Raw genomic sequence first — 8193 nt, 5'->3', positions numbered from 1 at the left:
TTTTTGGTTGGGGTTGGTCGGATGCCTCGGCCTCGGGAGGCTTCTTCTTAGTTGATTTCTCTGCTTTAGCTAATTTTGAAATTGGCATTGTGTCTTCCGACTCCACCTCAGTGGCGTTGGGCTTGGCCTTGGCCCTTTTAACCCTTTTTGCCTTGGGTTTTGGCTGCGATTGGGAAAGAGAGGAGGAATGGACTGACACCACGCCTGGGATGTCGGTAAGAAGGTCGTCTAGAATGATCTTTGCACGACCCATTTCTTCGGCGGTGGCGGCAACAATGACCTTGGTTCGAAGACAGATTGGTGGAAGGGCTATGGATGGATTGGCTAGATCAAAGACCGATGCTTCAGATTCTCGGCATCGGCGGCTACGAGTTCTGCCTGCAAGAGAGGAGAGAGGAGCTCGACGTCGGAGTTGGTGCTGGGATGGAGGAATCAACTGTGGAGCAGAAGTAGTTGGCTGGTCAACTGGGTCAGAGATGGAGACCTGATCTAGCCTTAGAGATGAGGCTGTTGGAGGAGTAGATGAAGTAAGTGGAGTTTTACTTTTTTGGGGGACGTCGGGCAGTGGACTCCGATACGTCGGAATGAAGTTAAGGAGGACTGGGGCCTTGTGCACTTCAATGGGCAAACGAAGAAGGCGCACCAGATCCTTGTTTGGCACGTAGTATTGACGGAAGTCCTTTTCGGGCTGAGGAAGGGCTGCAAAAACACAAAAGAAAACATTAGGAACTAAAAGATAGTTAAGTAAAGTTACAGACAGAGAGACTTTGGAAGGGGACTAGGTCCTTACCCTTGTCATTCCTAAAAACTTCACGGCACAGGGAGAAGAGGTGGAGTTCATCATCTGACGCAAACTCCCAATTGCTCGAGAAAATTAGGTAGTCGTCTGCAGCGCCTTTATTAGAATCTGGGATATCAGCTATCAGCTTGTATTATGTAGATCTCGGCTTGAGGTAGTAGGTGTAACCTTTGGGTGTTTTTAAGCTACACGTGGTGTAGCAGTATTGGATATCAGAGAGTGTGATTCTGGCATTTTGCCGACATGCTAGTTTGGCAATACCATTGATGATCCTTAAGGAATTGACAGCCAGTTGCATAGGATTGAGTTTATAATAGTGGAGGACTTCCCTAAAGAGGATATATAGGGGAAACCTTACTCCTTCAATAATAGAGACGACTGGGAATGGCATGTAATCTTGGCCAGGCATAATAGAGTCGTCCTTTCTAGCCAACCATAGATAGATGTCGGTTGGAATGGAAAACTCTTGCCTAAAGTATTCCAGCTTGGTAGGGGTGTCTACTCTCCACTTAAACATTTCCATAATGTTGGCTTAGTGAAGATTGGTTCAAAATTTCAGAAAGGAATATTTGGTATGGGTTCAAATTCCTTGGCTATAGCCTAAACTAGTATCGAAGCTATGGTTTTTTCAGATCTAAAGGGGGTTTTTGGTTCAGTTTTTCCTAAGTACTTGGTTTCTAAACAATTCCCAAGCCTATGGTCTATGCAAGTGAACAAAAAAAATTCAAAGGCAGAATCTAGAAACAAAACACGAAGACTAGACAAGAAATATAATTCAAAAATCAAGATTGAAACAACAAACAAAAGCAAGAATCTAAAAGACTGACAAAGCAAATAGAAACAGAATGAAGTTCAGGGCCAAGAAAGATTCAAAGGCAAAATTCAAGAATCACAAGTGTAGAATCCCAAATCCACAAAACCCTGAGTGAGTGTGTGGGGCAGTGTGCGCAAATCACAAATGTGATTGATAATCAAAAAACACAGTGGCAAACTTCAGAACATAAAATGAATTGACTCCTGATACAACCATGAGTGCGAGATTCAACAAACACTAATACACTAAAAAGATCATATGGCGAGTTCATGAAGGAAACGTATACAGAACAATAAAAGACTAAGATTTGGAAAGACAGAAAGTGAGAACTTACCAAATAAAGCCAAAGAAACGAGGCTGGACAGAGATTCGCCGGAGTCCAACAATGATGTTGTCCAGAGCCCAATGGTAAAAAGTTCGCCGGAGAAGACGAATGGAACGGTTACAGAGCTTTGAAGAAATAGTAATGGCGGTTCGAGAGTGGAGGTTTAGAGAGAGAAAATTTGTGCAATGAGGGAGATTGTTTTTTCACAAAAGTGAAGGGACGGAGAGAGAGGGAGAAGTTTTGTTGAAATTGTGAAAAAGGCGGCATATCATAATGATGTGCCTTGGACGACGTGTCTGTTAGGCGGCATGCGCAGAAGCGACGCGTCTTGATAGTGCGTGTCAGGTACAAACTAATGAGAGAAGGACACGTGGCGGAAATGGTTAGAAAAACCGTGCGTGACAGCTCATGAGCATATTAAACTCTTGGAGTTCATGATTTATTGAAGCAAAAACCTCGGTTAGAGTAACGATCTCGGTTAAGAAACTTGAAGAACTTGGTTCTTGGTTCTTGGTCATTGATAAAGTAGACTGCAGAGTCTTGGTCATATGAAGCCGACGAGTGATAATCTCGATTGTGAAGGATAGAGTAAGCCTTAGTCAGCGTGCTATGTGGACAAACAGTGTAGGTTCCATCACCTTAGGTTGCCGAGGTAATAGAACCTAAAGGCAGTTGTGGGGACATATTTTGAGAGTGACAGCACGTGGCTAAGGTGATGCTGAAGTATCAGCCGAGGTGCCACGTGGCCTGGTCATGACGCCGAGGTGATCTCGGCTAGGCCAAGGTTATCTGCGGAGATATCGGAATTCAAGATATTCAGATAGGGAACAAGAATCCTAGAACAGGGGAGGACCTCAGTCTGGATAAAGATAGAACTCTTAAGGAGGTTATCTCTATCTAGTTATGAGTCCAAAATGAGCATTCAGCCAAAGTCCATTGAAGCTCGACTTCTACAGGGAACAAGTTATAAAAGTAAGGCACCCTCGTGGGTCTAAGGTATGCTTTTTATGCTCTGTTTAGTGAGTTAAGCACTATTGGCTATCTTTGAGAGATAATTACTGACTTGATCGTCGGAGTGCCCCCAGGTGGACGAACCACCGTCGGATTCTTATCTTTCTGTAATAAGTTGTTCGGGCTTAATCTATTCTTTCGGTACTCTCCTACTGAGTTTTTCCGTTTGGTTGTGTAGTCAAAAATCAACAACCACAATATATATATATCATCAACAACAACTAAAAAAAAAAAAGAGAGAGAGAGAGAGAGACCAAACCCAAATTACAAAAAGCAATGACTAAGAGCATCACAAAAATATTAGGAAATTAAAACATTGAAGATCTATCAATAAAATCCAAGAGATCAAAGTAAAGTGAACAAATACACACTCAGCATCATTGGTGCTTCACCGAAATCCGCATCCCCGTTGGGTCCAAGTACTTGAATATGAGATCTTGTTGATGGAACTCATGCAACTATGCAGATGTAAACAATGCAAGCTTCACATGACTTTTCCCTCCAAAACAATCACTGATCCCGGTTATCCTCAACTGTTTGAGGGTTGTACAGTGTTCCTCACTCCATGTTGTACACAAACACAAACACAGAAAGAGAAACAGAAAGTGAGAGATATGGTTCGTTTCGTTGAGATCTGGTTCGGTTTCGTCGAGATCATAAACTTAGATCATCGAATCCGGTAGTGGAGGGATATTTTGGTCATTGTATGATGACTTGTCCTTATTAACAGAATAAATTAACGCCTAGACTTCTAGACAAGAATAATTCAACATTGAATTTGTTGCTCGAGTGCCCTAATCATAATTGATAATAATAATGGGATTTACGGGCTGGTCCTTTGGACTAGACTTAATTTTTAAGAAGTTTTGATTCAAAATAATTTAACCCATATTTCATTGTTACCTCTTACATTTAGTTGAGTGATTTTATCCTAAACCCAAACACATCCCTATCTCTATTTCTCTCTCTTCTCTTTCTCTCACTCTCATATTTCTCATTGGCATACCATCTCTTCCTTCTCCATCAGCATATATGTTGCTTGGCTCAACCACACTCGCCTCAACCACCATCATCCTTCTCCTTCGTTGCCATCACCGCTGCTCCCCCCCATCATATATCTAATAGCTTCAACATTGCAATCCTCCATCATCGATCAACCAACTTCGACATCGTCGTTGCCACCATCTTCCTCCATCACCGATCTATCATCTTCGACATCGTCGTTATCACCATCTTCCTTCATCGTCGGTTTGGGATGCAAAGTATCCAATCAGTGCATTGAAAGGTGTTGTTGATCTTCTACAGAAGAGTAATTGATCTGATAAATTTGTTACTTAATTCAGTGATAAATTTGTTATGATGCCCCTCTCTCTCTCAAATCAAGTCTGTTATTTGTAAATTTTTTAACAAATTCAACAGTGATAAATTTATCACTGCAACTCTGGCTAAGATTTGTTGCATGATAAATTTATCACTGAATTAGACTTTTGATTCTTTGGCTTGATTTGTGATAGCGTAAAATGATGAGAATTATTCTCTGGTAATGGCTTTTCGTCTCTCTCCTTCGTTCTCTTCATTTTTATTTTTTTTCTCTTTTTCTCTCATCGCCACTAGATTTGAGGAGGTGGTTGCGGTGGTGACGTGTTGGAGATGAAAAATGGCCAAAAAAAATATTGTCAAAGGTTCGCAATTTGAAGTTCAAAAATAAAACGGAAAACTAGGAGAAAAAGAAAAAAAAAAAACCAAACGCGCGAAAGTATAACAATAGGGGCAAAGTCGGGATAAAAAAAATATAACAGGACTTGCTGGTGCATGAGATAGAAACTTAGAACCTAATAGGTAATAGATTCAATTATTGGGACTCGCTGGTAAAAAACCCTAATAATAATTGAAATTAATCTCTTCCTCTTTGACTTATCAATCAGATTTATTTATGGGTTTTGAAACACTTGTTAAGGATGCATTAAATACATTTAACTAACTCCTCTATTAAAAAAAATATATTATAAATGCTGTATTGTTGGAGACCAAATTACTCTTTCTTTAATTGTCTCTGTTTTTATGTACTTTTCATAATGAAATTTTTTTAAACATTTTTTTAATCATAAAAATAAATGGCCTTTATTTTCTTAAATGGAATTTCTTAACTTTTTATTTTATTTTTAAATTTCAATCATAATTAAATTACATGGTTTAAGGAAAATAAATCTAATAATTATAACAAATTAAAAAATTCATAATATTAATCAACAAAGGAATTTTAAATTCATAAAAATAAATGGCCTTTAACTTTTAATCAACAAAGGAATATTAATCAACACAAAAATTCATAAAAATAAATGGCCTTTATTTTCTTAAATGGAATTTCTTAACTTTTTATTTTATTTTTAAATTTCAATCATAATTAAATTACATGGTTTAAGGAAAATAAATCTAATAATTATAACAAATTAAAAAATTCATAATATTAATCAACAAAGGAATTTTATTTTTAAATGACATTTCGTGTTTTTTTTTTAAATTTCCAAATGCCCTTTATTTTCAATTATAATTAAAATATACAATGTAAAGAAAATGAATCTAAAAATTATAACAAATATAACAATAAAGGACATTTAAAAAAATTTAAAAATGCCACAAAAATGTCATTTAAAAAAATAAAGGAATTTCACTTTTATGATTAAAAAAATGTTTAAAATATTCCATTATGAAAAGGATATAAAAATACTAAAATAAAAATAATTAAAGAAAATGGTAATTTGATCTCCAAGAATATAACATTTGTATTCTTTCATCTTTTCGGTCATAGTGGAGGTAATTAAATGTATTTAATGCATCATTAACAAGTTTTTTTAAGGCACATATTAACAAAACTATATCTTTTGTATTTTATTCCATCAAAAATAATCCTTCAAATCTTATGGCGGTGTTTGGTGTGGGTTATAAGAGGTGGTTATAACTTATTTTAATTTGAGAATCTGTGCCAGACTATTTGTGCAGCTTCTGCTTACAATTTTTTAGACACATTTAGCGTAAATAAACTGAGAAAAACTGATTATTTAGAAACTGAAGAATAGATGCTTTTAGTTTCTGCTTTTTAATTATCAACTTTTAATTTAAAATAAGTTGTACCAAACACCTCTATCTAATTCTTCATTACATTCTTATTAAAAATGGTATAAGAGCATCTCCAGAAGCCTCTCTATTCCTCCATATTTGTTACTATAGCTAGCTTGGAAGGGTAAACGATGGCTCCAGCAGACTCGCCCAAGCATCGCCAAGATGATTGTGAGCTACAGTACCTCGCCAGGACAAGCGAGGTACTGTTCATGCACCTTTTAATTTTTTATTTGTTTTTGGCTGCTGAACTTTGTTTTTGGCGGTAAAATTTTTCATTTCTGTTTATTTTGTTCATTTTGTTTTTTGCTTGATTTGAACTCTGACCCAAAATTAATGCCATTCTGTTATTATTATAATTTTGATAGATTACAGAAAATATTGATCAATCTTTAATGGGTTCAGAAAATATTGATGAAACAGAGAAGAAAATTTATACAGACTATTTTGTTTCTTTATTTCTGGCTAATAGTAAAATGTATTTATGAAAAATCAAAGATTACATCTTGCATATATTTGAAATTGTTGAATTTGGTTTAGTATTTGATGTTTCTTCGGATTTGGATAACATAGAACACAATTTAATGTTGTTGCACAATGGCCTGCCAACTGTTTGATAAAATGCTTATAAGAAACTTAGGCTACTAAAATGAAGTGAGTGAACGTAATTGGGTTTAGTATTTGATGTTTCTTCGGATTTGGATAACATAGAACACAATTTAATGTTGTTGAATTTGGTTTCCTGGGCACGTCTTTGGAAACTAGAAATGATTTCATAAATCTCTTGCCTCCTTGTATGATTCAAGCTTCATACATGATAAAAAAAAAAAAAATTAAAAAAGGCTTCATGCTTGATAAATGGGTGGCACCGTGGAAATTTATTCTTAATGATAAGGAAGAAATTTAGAACAAAATAATTTGTAAGTAGAAGTAAGAAAATATTTAGGATGACTAAATGCTGATATCAAGTAATGAAGTTATTGATTGATTCCTTGTGGATGAGATGGAACATAGTAGATAAGCAGAAGAGGACATGATTCTGTGTTATTATTTGTTTTCTGAAATATGTAGATTTTGTTTCCACAAAAAGTAACCTTTGAAGTTAGTCTATTTGTTTTTCATTTGTGGGCTCATTCTAGGATTTCAAGAAAGCACATAATTGGAACCATTTGACTATCTTTGTGGTTGCTAGTATTTTATTTGTTAGATGAACTGATGAACTGATAGTGTTATAGTTCATATTTAGATGAACTGATCTCATACTAGAACCTATTCCAATTTCAGTTGACATCAATATCTGCTGGAAATCAAACTGCAAGTTAATGGGTAGGATGCCTCATTATTCAGTGACTGATTTTTTGGTTAGAAGAAATATTTTTATTGTGACCACATTAGTACAATTTGATTGGATTTTGGTTATGTTGAGATTTTTTTGACAATTCCTGAATATATTATGCTATGGAAATACATGTTTGTAGTTTGTTCCCACGGTAGAGACAGTAATTCAATGATGGGTTTATCTTTAGTCTTGACACACATCATTTGGAGAACTAGTGTACAAGTATAACTAGTGTAGTCTGTTAAGATTCAAGTACCATAACAGTTTTGACTTTCTAGACTAAATTTCAGGGCAAGCTTAAAGGTGGATGAAGTGTCACTTTTTAAGTTGTCATTAGGGCTATACCAATATAATATATCTGATCTCATTAAATAGATGATAAGCCAATCCTTTTCTTTTCTTTTAAGTAATTTCCCCCACTCTTCTCTGGCTTCAATCAAATGGTTCCTAATTTATACTATTGCAGGACCAAAATCTCGTAACGGTATGGCTGAGGATATTCCAAAAGCAAAAATAAAGTCTGTGGCCAAATCATCCAAAATAAGGAGTTCAACTCTAATGCAACCTACAGCAAGTCACTTGGCAAAGCTAAGCCAAGGAAGAGAAGTTCATTCCATCCGATTCTTGGAAAGGTTATAGTTGTTCTTTCTACAGTATGATTGAATATTAACAGTTTGTCATTATCTTTTAATTTGTTGCCTGCACTATTGATAGTGTTTTTTAATTGTGTAAGGTAAATTTGATGTATTTACCCATATTTTGGTGGACTTGAGTCTTGATGTATGCAT

This window comes from Camellia sinensis, chromosome 11, assembly GCF_055761805.1.
Source record: "Camellia sinensis isolate YWXY chromosome 11, ASM5576180v1, whole genome shotgun sequence".
Taxonomy (NCBI): Eukaryota; Viridiplantae; Streptophyta; class Magnoliopsida; order Ericales; family Theaceae; genus Camellia; species Camellia sinensis.
Note: the sequence above shows the minus strand (reverse complement) of the source record.